The following is a 25524-nucleotide window of genomic DNA, read 5'->3' as shown; positions in this document are numbered from 1 at the left end:
ATAATGTTGAATGGCACATAATTCTTCCTTGCAAGAAGTTAACAAGCCAGCTTGGAAGCCAAAGAACATGAATGCTGAACATTCGGCTAATGATATGAGATATTTAATTATCTCAAGATGATAGATATCAATGTAATTGGAATGCTTAATAAGCGCCAGGATCTGTGCCTAATGCATGGCATATCTTAAACGTTTTAATTATTATAATAATCCTGCAAAGCAGGTGTTATTATTCCAGTTCTTAAAATAAGGAAATAAGTCTCAGGGAAGTTAGATGACTTGTCCCAAATTATACAGATGGTAAGTGGTAAAAGTGGATTCAATCCCTAGTCTGTTTTCCCTCAGGGGATTGACTTTTTACTTATATGCTATGGTGCTTGCCTTCTAATGCCCATGAATCATTTTATAGTCTAGTCTAAAACCCATTATGTTCACTTAAAATATGTTCTGGAAAGGAATATGGTGGGATGAACCAGGACAAGAACGGCAGAATGCTTTCAACTTTTATGGTAACTCCAGTTAATTTATTGTAGCTGACTGAAACACTGTCTTAAGAGAAGTGATATTAGTTGAAATAACCTATAAGAAGTGTTTTGAGGCTGCATTCAAGCTCAGTGTGAAAGAAAGCCATCTTTAATTTGTGATGTCTTCCCTGAAGTCAGAACAGAGGAGTTGTGATACTGAACTGTGTTAGTAGCTATCTGTGTGCAAGGACGTCCATGAGACATCGGCCATATACAATTGCCTAATAACAGTGAAGACTTAAATGAATTTTGATATCCTATATCTGTCCTCAGCTAGCATCTTAGACTTCTACATTTTCAATGCATGTGTATCCAGCAATCCAGAAAAGAAAAAGTGAAAGTGAAGTGTGAGGGAATAATAGGCCAAACCAGCATTTTCTGACATGGTAGCCATTAGCCACAGCTGACTTTTGAGCGCTTACAGTCTGGCTGGTGTAGGGACTGACAAACTGAAATCTTTCTTTCACTTAATCTTAAGTAATTTAAATTAAAATCCTAGATACTCTATTTGGTTATTGGAAATATTTAAATATGTTTAGCATCACTTGGGTGTGTGATTCCACTTTTTAGCCATAAATGTTATGAAATCCAAAAACAGATCAAGTAATTTCAATGAAAATTAACATTCAAATTCAGATGTGCTAGAAGTATAAAATATACACTGGATTTTAAAGATATAGCCCACACAAAAAACAATGTAAGATATTTAATAATTATTATACGGGTTATATGTTGAATACTTTGGGTTAAGTCAAATTAGTATTCGTATCAATTTCACCTGTTTCTTTTCACTGTAATGCAATCAACTAGAAAATTTAAAATTACATACGAGGCTCACATTTTATTTCCACTATACAACATTGGACCAGATACTACAGATCACAGGGACAGGGAGCAGAGGGTGGAAGTGAAGTCAGTATAGATTTAATTGAACATTCAAGTAGGTTGTTGTTCTAGGTTAGTGTTTCTTGACCTTCCCCCCCGCCCCATTAACATTCCTTAAGGTGTCTTTTTAGACATTTTTTTCCTAGTTGCTCTCCCCATGAAATTTGACCACCAAAGATATAGTGTACAGTATATCTGTTTATATACTGCGGACCTTTGGAGGGGACCACAAACCATTCTCATGTCTGAGATGTTCTTGTGCAGTGTGTACTTAACACCCTGTCCCTTTGAGGGTGATATTGTTCCTATTGAGAATTCATGTGTTAAGAGAATTGGGAAGAATTAAGTGACTTGAGGTCCTAGTGAGGGTAGAAGGTGACTTCAGACAGTGCAAAGCAATGACAAATAAGGGTTATGAGTTAGGTGGGAAAGGAGTAAGTTGAAGAAGAGGAGACAGAGGTACTATAATGAGGATCTCATGCAGGGCGTAAAGAAATGATGAATGCCCACAATTATCCAACACAGTTTGTCTACACCTTTGCATTACACATTTTTCAAGTATAAGTTGGGGCAACATCTAGCTCACAGTAATGTCAACTGTAGAATGAATACATATCATCGATGTAAGAGGTGCTGTGTATATCACTAGTTCCTCCCACACAGATGCGAATTCTGTAATTTGGGATGAAATGAGAAAGTCAAAAAGTATATATAGCCTGTGATAGCTTCATTTCTAGGTGTTGGAGTCTAATAAACCAAGCACTACCCCATCATGAGCTCCTCCCTGGTTTTCGCCTTCCTCTCGTCTTCACTACTCATGTACCAGTAAGAATGCAAAATGAGGGTAACTGACACTAGAGGAAGATGAACCCCAAAATGTAGGGAAAAGGTCAATCAGTGCAACTTTCTGTAAATGCAGATTCATGTAAATAAAATTTAATTCCATAGTATCCATCGCATAAGGTAATTCCATATAATTTAGGAGGCAAAATGAGGCAATATCTAACCCTCAGATGTTGTCAGAAAGTAATTTTCTTTTTTACTTATTTATTTATTTGTCTGCTCTGGGTCTTCGTTGCGGCATGCGGAATCTGGTTCCCTGACCAGGGATCAAACCCGGGTCCTCTGCATTGGGAGGACAGAGTCTTAACCGCTGGACCACCAGGGAAGACCCAGAAAGTAATTTTCTTCAAACATAAAGAGTATAAGCTCAGAACTTGTATGTCATGAGATAATAGCGTGATGGTAAACAGGCAAGGAAATCTGCCTTACGTCTTGGGTGATAAAAAGAGAAGGGATGAGTGAGTATTTTCAAGTTTTTGCTACTACTGTCCAAGGCCACAGATACCCTTGCCAACTGCGAAAGTATTCACGTCTTCTTTGCAGAGCCATCCCTGTAATGAAGATGAGTATCATAGCTTCATGACAATTAAAAAGCATCATTTAACTTATTTTATCCTGACTCAAGCAAATTCCTGCTTTGAATTTAGCTTCACAAATAGGCCCTTCTGACCAAAAAAAACCTCCTCAGCTGTTTTAAGTTTTCCCACCAGTTGGTAGTGATATTTTTCACTGAAAATTTATGAGTTAGCATTTTAGATCAGTTCTTTGGATGCACTCGATATGTAATATGTTGTAAACCTAAACTCATAAATTCCTCCCCCTTCCCCCCTGCTCCTTTATTCCCTCGCTGTATAAATAGGGGAGGAGAGTGAGGCTATCACTTCAGCTAAATGCTGGGAATTTTTCTGAGCATTCTTGCTCTCCTTGATTCTTGCTTTAAGATTAGTCATTGCAGCCCATCAGCTCTTCTGTGCAACACGTGTGCACCACCGCGGCTACTGTCTCAGTCCCTCATCTATGCTCCCCAACTTCTGTAAAGGTCTTCCTATGTCTTATTGTTCCTTCAAATCCATCATTGCCTTAAACACTACTGTGTTAACCTTGACTGACACGGCTGAAGTGACTAAGCCAAAAAAGGGAACTTATTGGCTCGAGTAACTAAGAATGGTAGGAGCGGTTCTGGCTTCCGTTGCAACTGGGTCTGTAGACTCAAGCGTCTTATTAGGTTTCTTTTTCTGTCCCTCAGCTCTGGGGTTGTCAACAGATTGGCCCCACTCTCACCTTCTTCAGGCAGACTTTCTCCACCTGGTGGGTGTGCTAGGCATGGACATGCATGGGCATGTCCCTTCCAGAAGGGACCTGCTGCCAGCTGTGGGGAACGCAGTGAGCCAACAGCCTCCAGCTGCCAGCTCCTTTCAGGTCTGCCGCAGCACTGGCACGTAGGTTTCACTGTAGGTCATACCTTTCCCACAGTGGCATGCATCTGGGGACAAGGTGAGGCTGGCCAGCCATTTGAGGCCCAGGCAGGATGCTGGTGGACTTCACTTACTCCAGAGCTCCCTGCCAGTTGGGTTGGGGCTTTGTCAATCCCCTGCGTCACATTCCACTTCCACCTCTGCTCAACGGTGTATCTTTTCCATTCCTTTCAAGGGTCAACCCCTAGTAAACCCTGCACCCCAAACTCCATCTCTATCTTCCTCCAGAGAACCCAGCCTGTAACAGTGGGTCTCCTGGTCCAAGTGACAGGGATTTCCAGAATTCCGGCTTCATGTGCCAGGATCAGGGCTCAGCTTTCCCCCTCTAGCTCCGATTAGAACAATCCTAAGGATGGATTCTGATTGGTCCTACTTGGTTCACTTTTCATTCGTTGAGGAAGTCACCAGGGCCATGGAGTCGGGGGTTGTGTAACTCCCACCAAGATCACGTAGAGTGAGCAAGGAAGAGTTATCTAAAGGAAGGAAAAGGCTGTAATCTTCCATATATTCAACTGAGGACTCTTTCTAAAATACAGATCTAAATCTGTTCTTCCTCTGTTTAAACATCATCAACTTTCCCAATGCCTCTAGTAGAATATTGGTGAAAAACATTCACAACAACAAAACTCTCTAAAGGACACAGAGCCAGCAAAACACCCCTCATTTTCGTGGGGCATGTTACTTAGGAATGCTTTCTGCCTCAAATGGGAATTGCGTTTTGCATAAAAAGATATCTAGAGGACTGCAGTGGCTGCCTTTGGTTCAGCTGCTCCGATGTGTCAGGGCCAGCCGACATCTTGGCAGTCCACATGGCTTTTCATTTGTGGTTGCAACACAGCTGCCAAGGCTTAGCCATCATGACCTCAATTAAGGCAGGACAAAGGGGGAAGGAAGGAGACACATCAAAGCTCTCACAAAACCACCCCCCCTCCACCCAGTGCACGCACACACACACACACACACACACCCCTCGTCAGTTTCTACTAACAGTTTATGGGTCAGAAATGAGTCACATAAAAACCCCTAGCTGCAGGGGCGATTGAGAAAGTAAGGCTCTGTAGGAGTCATCTGGGGAGAAGGGGTTGGAATTTAAGCTAGATAAGAAACAAAGTGAGAACAGGAGAGGGTTATGAACCAACAATGAAAAGGTTCTGGAATTGTAGAGTCCAGCAAGTCAGGGTACCAGAGGAGGAAACTGGAATGAGAGGACGTGGTGAGCAGAGAGTTAGGAAGCTTGAACTTGAGTTTGTGGAGTTAGTTGAAGTTATTTATGTTGACAAGATATAAGATGGGGACATAGCCGTCAGGGGCTCAGTGAGGGTGAATAAAGGGAAGGAAACAAACCGGGAGACAGCTCGGACTTAACAGCTTTTACAGGCCAAGCAACTACCTGCCACAGAGCAGACACTGGAAGAATGAATAATAAACTGACTGGCTTCCCAGTCAATATTTATCTGCCATCTCGATGTCTTTCCTGAGATGGAGACCCTCTTGTCAAACACCTTTCTCCTCTCCTATGTCCTGTAGGTGCCTCACATCAACATGCTCAGGATGGAATCATAATCCCTCAGTTCTGAGCACCCCATCCCTCTCTTACTCTCTAGGGTGAGCTTCATTGTATCCATTTATCTCGGCTGGAAATCTGGGTATTGCCCTGACTCCTCCTCTTCTGTGCTGTCTACATCGTACTGATTGCCAGGTTGAGCAATGCTAAGAATTGTCTTTTCGTTTCTTCTCTTCCTCCAACACCTCGGTCAGACGCATGTCACTTCTTACTCGGACTTTTGTAGTAGTCTTCAAAATTATCTGCCTATATAGGAATATTTTGCTTAAAACTTTTTTTCAATTAAAACTTTCTCAAATCTCAAAAGTAACATGTTAACCCCCACCTGTGAATCTACAGAAAGTCGTACAAAGTATCATCTCTTCCTCATGCCCACTGAATAAACTGATACCTATCGTTCTCATCTTTCACATGGTTAACAACAAACAATTAGTCATTTATAAGATTTTTTTACTGCTGTTTTTACAAAATGGGGTAGCCCTGTATGCTAATTTAGAGGTTCCTTAAGCCGGTATCTAACACACTGATGGATCTCAGTAATTTATGGGTTACATTTCAATTATTTTGTTACTCTTGCTTATCAGAGTAGTTATCACTTGTTATAATCACATACTTAATTGCCTGTTAGATTCTTAGCATTTTGAGGATAGAGGCCATGACTACCTTGTTCGCTGATATGCTCTTACTACCTAGGGCAAGGTCTAGTGTCAAAAGCGTTTCAAATGAACGCACAAACAGCAATAGCAAATAATGTGTCACGAAAACAAGAGCTGACATTTATTGGGATTGTACTGTGGACCAGTGCTGTGGGGACAGGCTGTGTGCTTGCATGAATGCTCTCTTTCACCATGAAAAACCTAGGAAGTCAGTACTGTTACTACTTCATTTGATCATTGAGGGAGTTGAACCTTAGAGAAATTGTCATTGTCCAGAAGTCATGACTACCAGGTAAAGGATTCAGGACTTAATCATGGTCTGATTCCATGCTCTTAATAACTGTGGAGATAGCAAATGAATTACCTTTTAAAAAATTCTGAGCATATTTCAAAATTTTCCTAAAACACACATTGTCACTCACTGGCATTTTGTTAGAGCATCTTTACTAGGGCATTTTAATTGATCAAGGAAGGAGTGGAATTACAGAGAGCAGCTCAGCAATTCTCGTTCCTGCAGCCTCTCTGTTCTTGGCTGTGGCCAATAGGGAGTAACCTTTACTGATAAAGTCTTCACAGTTAGGATTTTAGTTTATATGAGTTATTTCTTTTTTGAGACAGGGTTTTAAATAGTGGGAGTTTTTTAAATCTGGTCAGCGGCTCAAACAACTAGTGTTAATACGTTTGCTGCAGTAAACTCTATTTTCATCTATTATATATATTTTCCTTCTAATATGTATATTACATATATATAGTTTATTCTATTACGTATATTTGCTCTAAGGTTGAAGCAGCTATGACAGAGTATCCAAAATGTTCTTAAATATTATACAAATACAAGCCCCTCTTTTATTTCCTATATGAAATAGCATGGAGACTGTTTTGTTTTCTTGGCAGTTTGGAATAAATGTAGAGCTTTGGATCTCCTGGCAGCATTGCTTATTACAAAAAATGGCCCCTGGGACTTCCCTGGTAGCACAGTGGTTAAGTATCCACCTGCCATTGCAGGGGACACGGGTTCAATCCCTGACCCAGGAAGATCCCACGTGCCACAGAACAACTAAGCCTGTGCACCACAACTACTAAGCCTGCGCTCTAGAGCCCATGAGCCACAACTATTGAGCCCATGTGCCACAACTCCTGAAGCCTGCATGCCTAGAGCCTGTGCTCTGCAACAAGAGAAGCCACCGCACTGAGAAGCCCACATGCTGCAACAAGGAGTAGCCCCCACTCGCCACAACTAGAGGAAGCCCATGTGCAGCAACGAAGACCCAATGCAGCCAATAAATAAATAAATAACTGTCTAAACAAACAAAAACAATAAATGGCCCCTGGACTGCTATTTAGAGAAATGGGATGCACAGAGCTGTGTGATGCTGGACTAGAGACATTTATTTTTCGCCAGTTAGTATAGAAAAAAAGAGATGGAAAATGAGGCATTTGGTTCGGGGATGAAGAATTTTGAAAACAGGGATTAAGTGGAAATTGAATCATTCCTCCATGCGATGTGTAATATAAATCCCCTGTGCAGAAAAGAGTTAACACAGCAGACCCCATTTCCATGCTTTGAAAGTCCTGCTTGCAAGGCTGACCCTTGGTTGGTACCTGGGAAGCTGGATTTCAGGGAAGCAGGGGGGAACCATTCCCAGAACTGATGAGAGTGGCCCATTGTGCCTAACGTGTGCAGACAATATGGTTTTTCCTGAACACTTGCTTTCCTTCTGGGATTTTGGAATTTGGGTGTGAGTCAGAGGGTGGCTACATGACCAGCCTGCAATAAAGACTCTGGGCACTGAGTTTTTAACAAGCTTCCCTGGTTCGCAACAGCTAGCAAGGAGCTGTCACCACACGTTATCAGGGGAATTAAGGGCACTTTGTGTTACTCCATTGGGAGAGGAAGCTTCAAAATTTATATCCAGGGATTTCCCTGATGGTCCAGTGGGTAAGGCTCTGAGATCCCAATGCAGGAAACCTGGGTTCGATCCCTGGTCAGGGAACTAGATCCTGCATGCATGCAGCAACTAAGAGTTTGAAGTCCATAACTAAGAAGTCTGCAGGCCACAACTAAGAAGTCCGCATGCCACGACCATGAGCCTGCATGCCGCAACTAAGACCCAGTATAGACTAAATAAATAAATATTTTTTTAAAAATCCTATCCCTCAGAGATAACTCCTCTTAAAAAAAAACAAACAAAAACAAAACAAAAAAACCCGCTTATATCCAATTTTCCCTGGACTTCATCCCAAATGCCTTTTCCTTTTTTGTTTGTACTTTGTAGCCCTTTGCTATAATCTATCATAGCTATGAGTATGACTATATACTGAGTCTTGTGAGTTCTCCTAGCAAATCACCAAACCTGGGGGTGATCTTGGAGAATTTCAACATAGCATCTTACTGTTGCTAAAAATCTTCAGTTTATTACACAGCCACTGAGTTTTCACCATGTACCCAAGTATTTTTTAAACATTGGGAATAGAATAATGAATAAGGTGCATCTCCTATTGAGAGGCCTGTGGGCCAGTGGCATGGTTCTCACCCAAGGTTGGTTTTGTCTCCAAGGGACATTCGGCAAGTCCAGAGACATTTCTTGACTGTCACCACTGGGACAGTGCTACTGGCATCAAGTGGGGAGAAGCCAGTGAAGTCGCTAAACATCCTACAGTACAAACGGAACAGCTCTCCCCATCCCAATAAAGAATTGTGCAGTTTCACACGTCAGTAGTGCCAAGGCTGAGAAGCCTGACCTACTGGGAGAAACAGACACATAAACAGATAATTCTAATAGAATGTGAAAGCTGTTTGCTGGCTTCCTCTCTTGTAGGAAGCTTGTCCTCTGCCCTACCTTAGCCATCCATTCCCACTACCAGGGCCCCCATCTTTTCACTTTCGCCCCTTCATAACCTCACATTTCCCCTGATGAGGTTAAATTCCTTTCTCAGTTTCCATAATCATTCACTCTCATGCCCACCTTACTCCCGTGTCCATTCCCCTGGGCAGGCCTCGTTTGGCCAGTCACAACACTACTACATCCAAGTCTGCACCTCCTCCAGACCCACAGCACGGCTGGATCTGATGGTTTCACTTTAAGTTCATGACCACTAACCATCAAGTGGCCCTGAACGCTGCCATCATAGCTGCAGTCCCTTCATTCCCTCACTCAACAGTTTCATACCGCATTCTCTCTCCTCACATCTCCTGTACCTCCTACCCCTGGAAGTTGATGGGGCTATTTCCAATGTCCCTGAAAAAATAAAAACAATCAGAACTTCCTTAAGCTCTCACCACCACAGCTGCCTACGTGCAGACTGGTCCCAAGTACTCTGTCTTCTTGCCATTAAGGAGAATGAATTCCATTGGTCAACAGGTTCCAACCCCTCACTTACTTGAGGACATCACTCTAGCAACTCCATCTCTTTTCTCTGCATCATCATTCTTCCCCTCTCTGCTGAAGGTTTCCTACCAACAGAAAAATATGTTATTGGACTTCCCTGGTGGTACAGTGGTTAAGAATCTACCTACCAATGCAGGGGACACAGGTTCAAGCCCTGGGCCAGGAAGACCCCACATGCCATGGAGCAACTAAGCCTGTGCGCCACAACTACAAAGCCTGTGCTCTAGAGCCCATGAGCCACAACTACGGAGCCCATGTGCTACAACTACTGAAGCCTGAGTGCCTAGAGCCTGTGCTCCGCAACAAAAGAAACCACTGCAATGAAAAGCCTGTGCACCACAATGAAGAGTATCTCCTGCTCACCGAAACTAGAGAAAGCCAGCGCACAGCAACAAACACCCAATGCAGCCAAAAAAGAAAAAAAAAAGAAAAGAAAAGAAAGAAAAATATGCTGTTATTGTACCTATCTTAAAAACCCTCCTCTCCTGACCAACTCTTTTCTCCACTGCTGCCCCATTTCTCTCCTCCCCTTCACAGGAAAACTCCTCAGAATAATTGTATTTGCTGTTTTGAATTTTTCTCCTTCAGTTCTTTCCTGAACCAATTCAGGAAAAAATTCAGGTTTCTACCGGCAGTACTCTTCCCAATCTGCTCTTGTCACCCATGTACTGTCCTGCGATGGTTAGTCATCTTGTAAGTCAGAGGGAGAGGGGAGCCCAGGGCTCTCCCTGACCTCCAAGACTGTGCTAAAGCCCCAACTTCTTCATGAACCAGATTCTGCTGTTCCTGTTTCTTTCATGGACAGCACAGTCCCTCTCAACTCTCTGAATCACCTCCCTGTGCTGATTGCTTCGTGCTTTTAATGGCTTTAAGTTCAACTCCAGTGAAAAATAATCCAGTGGGTCAATTAATAGTTTCAGGTCAGGTTTCATCATATGTTATCTACCAGGTTATGAACTGACTGGTATGATTTTGTTGAGTTATATGCTGGCCACATACATGTAAAATAGTCCATTATTGCTTCTCTGAGTGGACAGCTGAGGGAGAGGCACCTTTATCAAAGAAGGAACACTAGGCATAAAAGACTGTGTGCTGAAGCCAGTGTGGCGGTATTCAGTCAATTTCTAATCATTTTCTCCCTAATGACATGGATCACATACTGCCTTCAAATATAGAAATCCTTGTATACATTACATGTGGCATTCTCTGGATTTAAATGCCTACATTCAAGGACTATGTCTTAGGTATTGCCATATCTTTCAGCCAATTGACTCTGCGTCCTCAGCTTGATAAAGCCACATTAGGGCAGAGTTAAAAGAAACATTTACACTTAGGGCTTTGGACGTGAAGTATATTTTCCCAATTCTTATCATGCTTCACTCTGTCCTTATGACTGTCCCCTCTTCTGCTGCTACTTCTTTCTAGCTGTGTGCTAGGCTGTAAACTCTGGGTGGAAAATACAGTGACTCTCTTGTATTTACTGCTCTATCCCCAGAACCTCACTCCACAGGCTAGCCCATCATAGGTGACTGGCAGATGTTAACTGAATAAATAGCAGCTGAGCACTGGTCCCAGATTCGTCCCTTTGGCTCCATTTTTACATCTCCCTGGCTAGCCCCTTGTGATATGTTTTCTGCAATATCTTTGTCTACTCATTACACGCTTTCCCTACCTTCATTCTATATCCTTTCCCCAAATCCATGTTGGGAAGTCTGGCAAGATACAGTGCATTGAAAAAGGTAGACATGTAATACATTTGTAGCAAACAAATTTCTTCCCGGGAATGTAACCTACCACCTTACTGGCCAGTGCTATTAACATGGCTACCTGCTTTTCCTCAGCCCACCGTTACCACACACAATAGGAAAAAAATAAGGCCATTTAATAATAATGAAAATGTTACTTCTAATAAAGATAAGGGCTATATTAGAGCCAAGTTATATATCTTTTATAGGACTGGGAAATTTTAATATGATTCTCTGCTCAAGTACTTATTGTTTAGGAAGGGATTTGGGGTTTATATGATCTCAATCTTTTTTTAATCTATTAATACCCATATTTTGGACATTTTCACAGATCATTAGCATACCTACTAGAGGAGAAGAAATATCAATAGAAAGGAAACTAAAATTAAAATGTATTAACTGGGTTGTATGCCCATAACTCTGATAGTTAAAAAAAGAAAAAAAGAAAAAAAAGAGGGGGAGGCAGAAGGGGTGTAGGAGGCTGAAATCAGTGATTAGAAATGAAGTGTGAGGACTGACTATGGAATTCCTTTATCAAGAATATCCTTATTTTCCATCAGAATGCACCTGGGAAACCAGCTATAGTATTCTGTATATGGTAGGTCAATTTTTCTGGCAAAGGGAACCAAATAATCTCAGTGTGAAACATCTCACATGTGGGAGAGGATTGGGACTGGGGGGAAATGTGATGGAAATGAGCTAGAAGAGTGAATTACACACATGTTTGAGTTGAAGCTGCTCCTGGCAAGCTGTAAATTATGAGAGTCATTTATAAGAGAGTCCATAATTGCTAGAGGAATTTCTCTGTTAATCATCAGGAGACAGATTCAATAAAATAAAAAATAAAAAATCAGTGCCAGCTTATGTAAGGGTCTCCCTCCTTTCCCAAGTCAATTATTGGCTATTCTCTGTTGATGACTGAGGAATGATAGCACCTTAATTAGCTATTTTTCCTTGAAGAAAATCACATTGCTTTGATTTAAGCACACCCAGACAAGCTATCCAGGAAGTCTGTGGCTACAAATCTACAAGTCTGTAGATTTCAAAGAATCCCAAAGCCAGTTTCTGTGGTTCAAATAAAATGACAATATAAAATATAATTTCAGCCTTTACTGAGAAGATTAAAATCAGTTTTAACACAAAACATTTTCTGGCTCTACAATTGCTATTTTAGACTGAACCCTCACGTCAAAAAATCAATAAAAATTAAGTATTTATATGAAGTATGGACTTGCCTGGATCATACCAAAGTGAAGAATAACAAATATCCAGATGGAAAGAATAGTCATAAATTTTTAACTACAAATCAGTCGTTAGACGTTCATTTTCTCTTCTTCCTAGTTCAGTGAACGCTTCGTATGTTCTTATTTGCTGTGACTTGAAAAAATTTTTAATATATAAAACAAACTGGGTTTTGGGAATTCCCTGGCAGTCCAGTGGTTAGGACTCCGTGCTTCTGCTGCAGGGGACACAAATTCGATTCCTGGTCAGGGAACCAAGACCTCTCATGCTGAGCAACAGCCAAATTAAATAAACTGGGGGTGAGGGAGGAGTTGGTTATTGAATAGTCCCTTAAAGAGCAGAACAGGCCCCTGTAAGTCATAATTATCTGAGATGATTTTTTTTTAATGGTTACACTGCAAAAGTAAGGAAGCCTAAGATTTGCATTTTTTTCCCCTTGTATACTAGCCATTACAACTGAATTACCTGAGTTAATTATCAGCTTTTCCATACTTTTGTTGGTTCTCATTTCTTATTCTGAAACTTTCAATTTTCTTGAGTTCTAATTTTGAATTTCTGTATGTTTCTCTAACCTAGTTTAATCCTGTTTTTACCCATTCAGATGACTAAGGTCATCATAATAAGCATTATGAGGAAATGCTAAGTTGATTTAAACAAACATCTTTCCCCCCAGTGAGTTTACATTCTAATGAGAATAAATCATGGCTACTTAAATAACTAGAAAACAAGATAAACAGAGATACTGAGGGAAGAGTAGTATACACAAAGGGCTATGAGAATTTAGAAAAGAGAAATAATGAATCCTGGATAGAGAGGTTAAAGTAGGCATCAGAGAAAAGTGTGTTTGTGCTGAGTCTTTAAGGACAGGTAATGTTTATATGTGCTGGGATAGGAAAATGGGACGTAACTGTGTGAGATGACCAAATTCAGTAACTGATAGAAATTTGTATTTTTCCTCTCTCTTTAAGACGTAATGATCTCATACTCATTTGGGAAAACATCGTGTGGCTTATTCTATGGTGAACTTGGTATCCAGCAATCCTTTTATGGCAATGGTTCATGCAGGAATGGACTATCAGGAACTATTACTCACAGCATTAATGACACAAAATACACGTCTCCATCTTGACTAACTCATTAGATGGGAACAAACTGATACACCATAAATGACCTGCACAGCACGGCCTCTTTTCCAAAAAGAGACTCACTTTGTGTTCTAGTCACGTTAGGGATTGCAAAATGAGCATTTATTCTTTTCTTTCTTTTTTAATCATAGAAATAGCTTTTAATTTTTACACTTAGCCTTCTGACTAGCAGGTCATAATTGCCAAGGACTATAATATTCGAAAAATAAGGATGAAATAATGCACAAAAAAGACAGGAGAGGTATTTTTAATAATTTTAAGGTGGCTAATAGTTTCTATCAACTTGATTACCTATAGCTCTGTATATAGTCCTGTGGATTTTAGACACAGTTTTTGAGTCCCCGTTTTTCACCAATAAAATGGCAGTGATGTAGATGGGAATACTCCTATAATTCTTTCTAATGATTATATGAAACCCAGAAGCCCTAAGGAAAAAACTTGACACATTTGACTTCATAAAACCACAATACTTTTATATAAAGAGACACTATAAACAAAGGTAAAAGACACTACAAACAGGAGAAAATATTTTCACTATGTATGGTAAAGGGTAAATACCACTTTATATAGAAAGCTCTTACAAACCAATTTCTTTTAAAATAATATAACTGCCATTCAGCATATGAAACTATTCCCAACCTCACTAATAATTCAATTTAAACAAGAAGAAATCAATTTTACTTATAAGATAGGCCAAGATTAAAAAGAATACTAATATCCAGTCTTGGTGAAATTAGCATAATTGTGCACTTTTGTGGAAGTATAAATTGCTACAGCATTCAACAAGCTATTCAGCATATATCTCAAAATTAAAGTGCACTGTCACTTTGACTCAGGAATTCTTCTATGAATTTATCTTACAGTAATATAGAAACATATGAAACATACAAGCTTGATCACCTTAACAGTGGTTATCATAGCAAACGAAAAATAGAGACAACCTAAAAATGTATCCATAGGAACTAATTAAATAAACCACTATAAACTTTTACAACAAGTGTGTATCCATTTTGTAATCTCAATAAAAAATTTTAAAGTATGGTTGCATAGGAGAGGGAAGTTAAAAATTGTTTAAAATGTTCACTTTAAAAATTAACTTTACCATAAATCACAAAAATGCTTGAAGTAAAAGGTGAAAGCATTGCTCTGCCCTAACCCCACTTCCCCGCCCAAAAGTTGCCACTGTTAACAGTTTGATATGTGTCCTTTCAGAAATATAAAAGCTTTAAAGCCATGACCAGCTCTGCTTTTATTAAACCAAGATGCAGTTAAACATTAGGGGTTTTTTGGGGGGGTTGGTTAAATTAATTAACTTATTTATTTATGGCTGTGTTGGGTCTTCATTGCTGTGCACAGGCTTTCTCTAATTGCAGCAAGTGGGGGCTGCTCTTCGTTGTGGTGCTCAGGCTTCTTATTGCAGTGACTTCTCTTGTTGCGGAGCACGGGCTCTAGGCATGTGGGCTTCAATAGTTGTGGAACACAGACTCAATAGTTGTGGCTCACAGGCTCTAGAGCGCAGGCTCAGTAGTTGTGGCGCACGGGCTTAGTTGCTCCATGGCATGTGGGATCTTCCCAGACCAGGAACCCAACCCGTGTCCCCTGCATTGGTAGGCAGATTCTTAACCACTGTGCCACCAGGGAAGTCCCTAAACATTAGTTTTTAAATCTCATGATAAGATACAAAGTAAATAGCACCAAAAAAAAAAAAAAAATTACACTTCCCAAGTCTACAATTTCCCCAAAACACTGAAATCCCCAGAGGCATCATGCAGCTCTGCTTTCTACAGAGAAGAGTTTAATTTCTTAATATGTCACTTCTTTTGCAACATATTAAATGTCACAGACGACACAGGCGATGAAGCTTCTCTGCGCCTTAACCACTTTCTTCCAAACTTCCTGATCTTCATCTCATGTGTTATAAATGATTCGCCTCCTATTTTAGACCAATAATGTTTTATAATTTCCATTATCTTTCCTTACAGCAGCTCTTTTTCATACTCGGCAGCCTTCCTCTTCCCCTTTCTCTTTAAAATCCAAATGTTTATTTAAATACAACAAACATTTAAGCAGTGTTAGAACAATTGCTGTAAAGTGTTTAGAGGCCTGGCTGACCCACAATTTCCATGTAAGCCAGTAAGTGACTGGAATTCGTTCAATTCCATATTTTCTTTTGAGTTGAGCTGTCTTCTTCCCTGCCCTGTGAGACTCTCCTAACTTCCCCCCTCCTCCTCCTGCTCTTTGTTCACGGCTTCCTCCTCCCCTCTCGCTCCCTTTCTCTCCTTTTTTCTCCCTTCCTGCTATTCCTGCCCCTCTTATCACCTACCCACCCTGCTGTCTCCTTCCTTCACATGGCAGCTGCAATATGTGTTAAAACAGATCTTCAAGATTGCTCTGGGAACTAAAACCCGATGTGGACCATGGCTTCTCCTATAGGCTTTAGCAAGAAAGGATCAGAGGCACAATTGTCCCTTATCATACTGGCTACAGCCTAGTGCAGAACAAGGGAACGCAGTAACTAGAGGGGAGAACCAGTCTTTCACTTGCAGAACTTAGGCCTGTGTGTGTTGCCTTCTGCATACAGGAACCTCTTTGCTTTGATCGTAATCTTCTATTAAGTTTTCTGAGACATCCTGTGACTTTCAGTTATACCATCACTATCTCATTATCTGTAACTCCTTGTCCCTATGCACATTTTACCTCTTTAATTATTTGCATCTGTCTAATTGTTACCCTTAACTCACTTCCGCTTTCATCCACGCCTTTGGCAATGCAATAGCAACATGCACAGTCAAAGACACTAACCCTTCAATTTGTTGAACAAGACTGCAAAGTTCTAACATTCCTACTAATGAGGCGAATTGTTTAATTGCTTTCCAATGACACATCAAGAGGTGAGATAGAAAGGGAATACCGTGACAAGTAAACCAAGGACCGTGAAAGGTAAAAGAGATTTGTGCATTGGTTCTTACTAATCGAAAGTCCAAAAAGTCGCCTGCTACTGAGACTTTGTACTTGTGATTTTACAAAAAGAACATAGATGCTGTGAAGAGAGATGCGATTTCAGCCCTTTAAAATATGAAATTTACTAAGAGAAACGTCACAGTCTTAACCCATTCCTTTACTTCTTGAATCAGCCTCATCCACCTCTTCATTTTAGAAAAATCTTTCTAAAATTATTATAATCTCTTCTGTAAAGTCTAAATCCCGTGGTGTGGCATCTGGCCACACATTTAGTCATCCCTCCCTCCTGCCGTTCTCCCACAAGGTATCTGTCTCATGACCTTAGTGACGTCTCACTATTCCCTGATATAATTCTCTATTATAGCCCATGCTACCCGCTCTGTCCAGAATCCCTTCCCCACCCCTCTGTGTGACTACGGTCCTCTGCCAGCTGTCTCTCCTCAGCTGCAGGGTCTCCACGCTGTAAAGGTGTCTGACCCCTGGGCAGGCACAGGCACTACTTTCTCTACCCCCTTGTCCTCACACATACCTCCATTAGAGTTCATATATATATATATATATATATATATATATATATATAATAAATACATTTATATATATTTATATATAAATTTATATATATACATAAATATATATATCATAAATACATTTATACATACTATTGTAAAATTTTTGTTTAGTATATCCAGCTCATTATGTTATACTTTTTCTGCAATCAGAAACCATATCTTTTTATCTCTATGACTTTGGCATCTCGAGCAAGTACCTGGCATTTAGATGGTGCCTGTATCAGTGAGATTTCTTGCTTGTAGGCCACTAAAACCAACTATGGCTAAGTTATAAAAGAAATGCACTAATAACAATATTGGGTGGATTATAGAATTAAGGAGAAGCCCAGATGGAGAAATAGCCGCAGATAATGGGCAGAAACTCATGGACTCAGGGCAGCAGAACCAAGACTAAGGTCATGCTACAAGAATAGTCTAGTTACTTGGTACCATGGGCACGTGCCTCCATCCCTAATAGACATCACTGTTGTGAACACGTGGTGCTGCCACCGCTGGACTCAATACTTTTAAATGATTTCCAGTTTCTGTTTCACTACCTCCACATTCAAAATTCTGAGCGCAAGCATCTAGATGGTTGAGCCTTGTTCATGAACCTACATCTCAACTTATAGGTAGTGGTGATAGAGAGGGTAAAGAGAAGTAAACTATGTACCCCCCCCAATCTATACCGTGGACAATTCCCTCAAACAGGGAGGAAAATTATACACCGAGTAGCCAAAAAAAAAAAAAAAAATCACAAATCTCCACGGGAGTTACATATTATCATGTTGTCACTATGAATTACAGCAATGAACAGAATACGTTTCAGGCGTATTTACTGATTTTGAATCCATCTTTAAGGATAATGGGTAGATTTTTATTCCTTTTGATTATTACAGAACCATATAAGAGAAAAATAAAATTTCATTAGGCAAATTTCTTTAGGCAGATTTTTAAAATAACCTGAACTATCAAAAGACTTTCTAAGAAGTGAGACAGCAAGTAGAAATCTAATCAATGTGACAGGCAAAGACTAATAGCCCAACTCAACTATTGATTATATCAAAGAAATCACAGTAATTGCCTATAGGAGAAATGAACACTTCCCTCATAAAAGTAAGCACTATCTACATAAATGCTGGCTAATTTTTTATACAAATGTCTAACGTACTTTAAAAAATTATGAGACATTGGACAAAATAGAAAAATGACCGGGAAAAACAAAATCAAAAGAAGCACACTTGAGGAAAGAAACTGTATACACAATCTAAAATTGTATACACAGTGAAACTTTTCTAAAAAATGAAGGTAAAAATTAAAGACATTTTCAGGCAAACTGAAGCTAATAAAACATGTCGCCAGGAGACCAGCACTACAAGAAACCCTCAAGGAAGTTATTCAGATTGAAAGGAAATTATCCTAGATGGAAGACTGATTATTCAAGAAGGAATGAAAAACACAAAAAAGAGTAAAGATGTGAATTAATATAAAATTATTTGTTAAAATGTATGTAAAAGATGATTGACTGTTTAAGATCAAATAATAATGATGATGATGTATTTTGGGCTTTTAAACACAGAGAATCAAAACAATGACAAAAAAGCACAAAGAATAGGAGTTGGGATAAATGGTGTTATTCCATATAAGGAATGGTGAAATGATATAATATTAATCCAGTGTTGACTGTGATAAACTAATGATATATATTGCAAATGTGTTTATACTAACTGCTAAAAATAATGCAAAGAAAATCCAAGAGAAAAGCTAGAGCACAATAATAGAATATATTTGATCCAAAATGGGAAGGAAAGAGGGACAAAGGTGCACACACACAGAAACAATTTAAACAAACAAAAAAACAGATGGACCAAATAGAAAACAAAGTAACAAGATGATATACTTAAATCCATATGAGTAGTAACTGCATTAAATATGAATGGACTAAACATTACAATTAAAATATTGTCAAAATGCACAATAAAATAAGACCCAATCAAATGCCATTTACAAAAGACAATTTAAATGGAATGTCATGGATAAGAGAAAATTACAGAATGGAAAGAAATAGGCTATGCAAACCCTAACTAGGGGAAAAAGTAAGTTCCTGTGGTTATATTAATGTCACATAAAGTAGGCTTCAAAATAAAGGATCTCACCAGATATAAAGAGGGATATTTCACAATGATTAAAAAAAAGTCAATTCCTCTGAAAGATCTAAACGTGAGTATTTATGTGTATGCACCAGTGTATGTGTCTAGTCACATACTTTCAAAACTTATGAAACAAAAAGTAATTAGAATTAAGAAAATAGACAATCCTACAATGATAGCTGGAGATCTTAATATAACCCTTTCAATAACTGATAGCTTAAGCAAAATTAATAAATAGTAAGGATATAGAAAAGTTATACAACACTAGTAACCAACATTTGCATTTATAAGACACTATATTTAATACCTGCAAAACATATAGTGTTTAGGTGCCCATGGAACATTTACTGAAATAGATCATATGCTGGAAATGAAGCAAGTGAAATTTTCCAATACACTGAAATTATGCAGAATATGCTTTCTTACCATGGTAAAGTTTTACTAATAAACAATAACAAAAAGGAAAACTAGAAAATTCCTAAAAGTTTGGAAAGTAAGCATCACATTTTAAAGAACTTATAAGTTAAAAAGGAAATAATCAGTAAATTAAGTAATTGAATTGAAAACAAAATGTAATAAAACTTAAGGAATGTAACTAAAGTAGTACCTGATAAGAAATTTATAAAATTTAAATTAGGTTTAAAATAAAAGATATGCTTCCACCTCAATAAACTAGAAAAATATCAAATCCAAAGAAAGTAGAATGAAGAAAAAAATTTTAAGTAGAAATAAATGAAAAAGAGAGGATAGGAACATTTGAGAAAATCAAAAAAGCCACAGTGGATCTTTGAAAAAAATTAAATAAAGTTAATAAAAGCCTAGCAGGACTGATCGAGAAACAAGAAACAGCAAGAAAGATATATTGTACAGAACAGAGAAACATAGCCATTATTTTGCAATAAATTTAAATAGAGTATAACCTCTAAAAATATCACTGTGTTGTATGCCTGAAACCAATATATTTTAAATCAACTACACTTCAATTTAAAAAAAAAAATTTAAAAAGAAACAAGAAACAATCCAAATATCTAGCAACATGAGAGCAGATAAAGCAATTGATGTAAATTCAGATAAGGGAATACCATTCAGCAATAAAAAATAAAAATAAGGTAAAAATCCACGCAACACAATGGATGAATCTCATTGACATTTTGTTTAGCAAAAGAAATCAGACACATAAGACATACTGTATAATTTAATTTATAGAGAATTTATTATTGGGCAAAAATAATTCATAAGAAGTCAGAATAACAGTTTCAGTTGAAGGAGAGGGATGGCTTTTCACTGGAAGACCATGAGAGAACTTTCTAAAAAAAATTGAAATATTTTAAAACCTGATGTAGTTGTTTTACATAGATATATATATATGTAATCATTTATCAAGCTAGACACTTATGATCTGTGTATTTTAATAAATGAAATGCATTAACATCTATTTAACTACTTTTTCTTTGTCGAAATATATTATAATAATTCTCTTGATTTTATTTTAAGGTAAGCTCCTTAAGAGCAGAATTTTTACTCTTTGGTCCACAGACTCTTTTGTCTCCAGTCCCTGACACATAGCAGACCCTCCATAAATATTTGCTGAATGATTGTTAAAGAGGAAAATAGTAAGCAACCTTTTCATGTCCATTTTAATCACACTATCCAATTACAACTTTTCTTGAATTAGCCTTATATAATTGCTCTATCATTTTCCTCAGAAGAAAGTAATTTCTAAAATTCCTTTCCCCCTTCTGGTTTAACACGGTTAAACTTTGGAACACTTGACCTTACGCTTTCAGATCTAATTTTCTCTTTCCAACCTGCTGTTTCATTTTGTAAGGAGTTTTGACAGGGTGTGTGTGTGTGTGTGTGTCTGTGTGTGTGTCTGTGTGTGTTACAGGGCTTTTTCTAGAGCATGTAAAACTTCAAGTAAATCAAAGAATTAAGATATATAATAATAAATAATGCTCTTATATGCCCTTATGTACATGGAAAAGAAATTGGCTGTCCCTGATTTGATTGTATTATGTATTTTTATAAAAATCAGTTACCTGCTTAATCTACATACATAGTATACTTAACCTGCCTGCTCCTCCAAAGCAGTTAGCATTGTTTTTTCCTCTTTAATAGTTGTGTTCACAGTAATCACAGCTAACATTTTGGGTCACTTACTCTCTGTCAAGCACTGAGGTCAGAGCGTTACTTATGAATCCCTAGTGATCCTACTTGACCACTTGTCAGGGGTGTGTGGGAGCCTGCTCCTATCAGTTCTTGCAGGCAGGACTAGCTTCGTAATTTGTAAGACCTCGTACAAAATGAAAAATGCAAGCCCACTCAGGGCAAGGTAGTCAATCTCCCCTTCCCACAGGGCTACCACCCAACCCACAGCAGATGGACGACCCCAAAAGAAACAGTTGGTACCTTGATGAAGGGGAGCTGAGAGGCTTCAACAGAGCTGCCCATTGAAAATACTGTAGTACAACCAGCCCAGGGCTAAGAGGACCAATACCTTAACCTGCCCTGAAAGTCTATAGGGTACCCATCTGTTGGTCTCCTCAAGGAATGGTACTATATTGGAGGCTCAGTGTTGGTATATGTTGCTGACAGATTAGAAATTTGGTGGTGGTAGTAGTGAGATTAGGCTTACTAAATGGGAATCCTTCATGCAGAGCCCCCATCCCTGTCACCCTGGCTACTTTGCTCATAAGGCTATTGTTCTAGCACTAGGGTAGCTGATAACACTATTGACATCAATTAGCCAGGTTATTTGAACTACTTTGTTTTTTTAGGGTCTTTTCTGTGATAACTGCTCTCTGGCAGGGATTAATAAGTATTATGAAGGTCTTTAACCTTTGTGCCTATTCCTATATATCCGTCCATATGCCTCTACCCCATATCTTTTGGTCTCTGACCATCTAATGTTTCTCCTCACAGGTTGACTGCCCATAGGTCCATATATTCCTTTCTCCAACATATACGACCAGATGCATCACTCAAAGTTCTGCCTGTTGGGGGGAATTTCTCTCACCACTGTCTTTCAAAGCCACAGAATATGGTTGTAGTGAAGTTGCTATCCATTTGGGGCAGGCACCAGCTTACCAAGCTGGGCCACTCATAAACCAAGCCTGGGCTTTGTTTTCCTCAGTCGTCTTACTGTAACTAAATTATAACTAAATTTAGTTATAAATTTAGTGAGCTAAGTGGTTGCTGGTGTAATAAAGGCAGATGAAACGGGAGTCAACTTGCTTTTGTTCTCTGTTCATCCTCAATTCCAGATGTATTACTTCCATTTTACCACAAATTGTTGCTGGGCCCAGCCAATTGTACATCTCCAAGAGTCTGATGGACCCTAGCTCATGCTGGGCAGTTCCAGACACACAGTTATGCATTCCCATTTATACCATTGCCCAGTAGCATGCCAAGAAATTGTTTGCAAATGGCGTATAATTCTCTGATGATTTTGACATTCTTTGGTTTCACTATGATGCACCTAGATGTGGATTTTTTTTAATGTCCTTGCTTGGAATGTGTTGGATTTGTTGAATGATATTGGTATCTTTCATCATTTCTGGAAAGGTCTCAGCAATAATATCACCAAATATTTCCTCTTCTTCATTCTCTCTTAAACTGAAATTTTAACTAAGTATATATATATTCACACATATATGTGTTTGAACTTTTCTGTCTGTTCTTGCTATATTTTGACCCATATTTGATACTTTTCATCTCTGTGAGCTACTAAGACCATCTCTTCAGGTGTTTTTTTCTGACTTACTAATTCTTTTCTTAGATGTGTATAATCTGTTATTCAACCAGTCCATTGAGATTTTAGTAATTATAGTTTTCATTGATAGAAGTTCTGTTTTGTGCTCTTTCAAATTCTATTTATCGAAATATATTTGCATACTTTTACATTGTGTGCTTATAATTCCAAAATATGAAATTTTAGTATCTGTTTCTGCTTCCTTTCTCACATAGGAAAGCTTATTTCCTTGTGTTTAGTAATATTTGTTATTATACACTGATCATATGCCCTGGAATTTTATCTGTGCAAATGTGTTAATGCCTAGTATTAAAGTAGGTTTTCCATAAAGAATTTATTCCATTCACATGTCTGGGGCACTTTAAATTCTCAACTTGGATTTTTGGCCTGGCGGGTAGCATGAATGTGGTTACAAAACTGAATTGTGGTTACAAATATCGAAGGATAATTTTTAAAATTTTTCTACTAAATACCAAGTTTTGGGACTGGCAATTTTTCTTATAGTTTCCCAAAGAGAAAGAGGATTTATTTATAGTCAGTTCAGACTCTGGACATACAGTCCTTTGTGACCCCAACTCTATGTAAGGGATATCTTATTAGACTCTCACTTTAGGTGGCTTCCAGAATGTTTTTTCACTTCCTTGAGTTTTACAGTCTCACAGAAACCAATACTTAAGTACTCAGTATGGTTACTTTACTTACCTGGGTACCCAGGTACACCCCAGTCTCTGGCCTGCACATTTCTTATTTCCTAATGAATGCAAATAAAGGGTGTTTTTCTATATTTTACCCAGCATCAGTCTAGAGATCTAATTAGCCTTTTCTCCAGAAATCTCTTTTTCCTCTTAACTTGTCAATGTCCCATTGTCACAGCTGCTCAAAATCTAAGTCTGTTGTGAATTACTTAACTACAAGTAACAACAACGACAAAACAGATTAAATAGTTGCTACAAATAATTGCTTTTTTTAAAAAAACAAAACAAGGAGTCTGGTGGTAGGTATTGCGTTCCAAAGCAGCTGCTCAATGACCATGACAGTGATGATGGCAAAGGCTCAGGCTCTTTCTACCTCTGCTCAGTGAAACTTACTGCGTTGATATTTATCTTCCTTTCTTGTTGACATGGTTATAAGTTAGCTACTGTTTCTTGAGGAATTAGTCCATTTTATAAGCAGAACAAAGAGGACAAACCAAAAGGACAAAAGGCAGGGCCAACTGTTTGCCATTTTTTATTAAGAAATAAAATAAACTTTATTTTTCATTGGCAGAACTGAATTAAGTGGCCGCCTCAGACCCATCAACGGTAAAGATACATAAAAATAGCATTTCTAATTTAGACCAATCACAACCCATTTCCTGAAACTAGGATAGGGCCCTTCTCTCCTTGAGATCAGGAGTTCTGCATTGCTACCTGAATAAATGCAGATTCTGTGAGCAGAAAATAGGGAGTTGTAGAATTAACATTGGGTATGCATTAGGTTATATCTTCTGTGACACCTAAGACTTTCTCAGCATCTCACCCTTCTTACCTAGAATGCCTTCTATTCTCTCTTCATCTGTTTACATGTCTTCATGTCCTTTAAGCCCAAGCTTAGGAATACATTTTGTTAAGGCCTTTGGCATCACCCTCTGTCCATGGGGCTTGCTCTGTTTCCCACTATCCACTCACTACGTTGTGTAGTGATCCAGAGTATAAACTCCTTGAGAGTATGAGATGTGTCTCATGTCACCTAGCCAGGTACCTTGAACCGGCTCAATCCGTCAATGATAATTGTCTCCTACAGAACTAATTGATTGTCCCATTACTTGTGTTCTCCATATCTCTCCTGCTTAAAGACATCACATCCTCGACACATCCTAAACTCTAATCCCGTGACCCTGTTTTATACCATAATCCTATTGGGCTCAGTTTTTAAACTCCAACTGTTCTCACATTGAAACTCTCTTCTTCTTCACCCCTTGTTATTGGGATGATTTGTTATTGGTTACTATCTCTGCTGTTGTCTTACATGGTTCTGTCCTATTCTAGTTATCCTCCTATGTTTTTCTCTTTTTCCGATTCCTCTTTTTTCTTACTGCTCTTATGCTTTTATTCTCTGTCTCCTGAGGGTTCATATTTAGACCTTTTTTTTCCCCTCCTCAGTCTTTTTCTTTTGAGCAGATCCATTCTGATTTAGATGACTCCCAAAGTAATGAGAATAGTTCTACTAATTGCTGCACCTGTACTTATTGCCTTGTTGCCATTTCAAACTCAAAGTTTCCAAAACTAAACTTATCGTCTTAAATCCATATATTTATTGCAATTTGCCTCTTTCTTCCGGTGGTACCATCATTTTCCAGTGTTAAAACGTTAAATATTTGAGGCATTTCTAACTTCCTGTCATGTTGATTCAGTCTTTGAAACATCTCTAATATTTATTGCTTCGTTTTTTCCTCCTCCTTCAAAGTTCAGACATATTTACCTCAATTAATTAAATAACCTCTAACGAGTCTCTCTGTCCCAAATGCCTCTTTTCTCTAACCTCTTTTAAACAGATTAATCTTTTGTAAATTTAGCTTTAATGAAGTCATGATTCTGAGCCAGAAATCTTCAGTGGCTCCTCCCTACCCATCGCATAAAATCCAGATTCATGAGACTGCCTTTCAGG

This window comes from Hippopotamus amphibius, chromosome 13 (assembly GCF_030028045.1).
Source record: "Hippopotamus amphibius kiboko isolate mHipAmp2 chromosome 13, mHipAmp2.hap2, whole genome shotgun sequence".
Lineage (NCBI taxonomy): Eukaryota > Metazoa > Chordata > Mammalia > Artiodactyla > Hippopotamidae > Hippopotamus > Hippopotamus amphibius.
Note: the sequence above shows the minus strand (reverse complement) of the source record.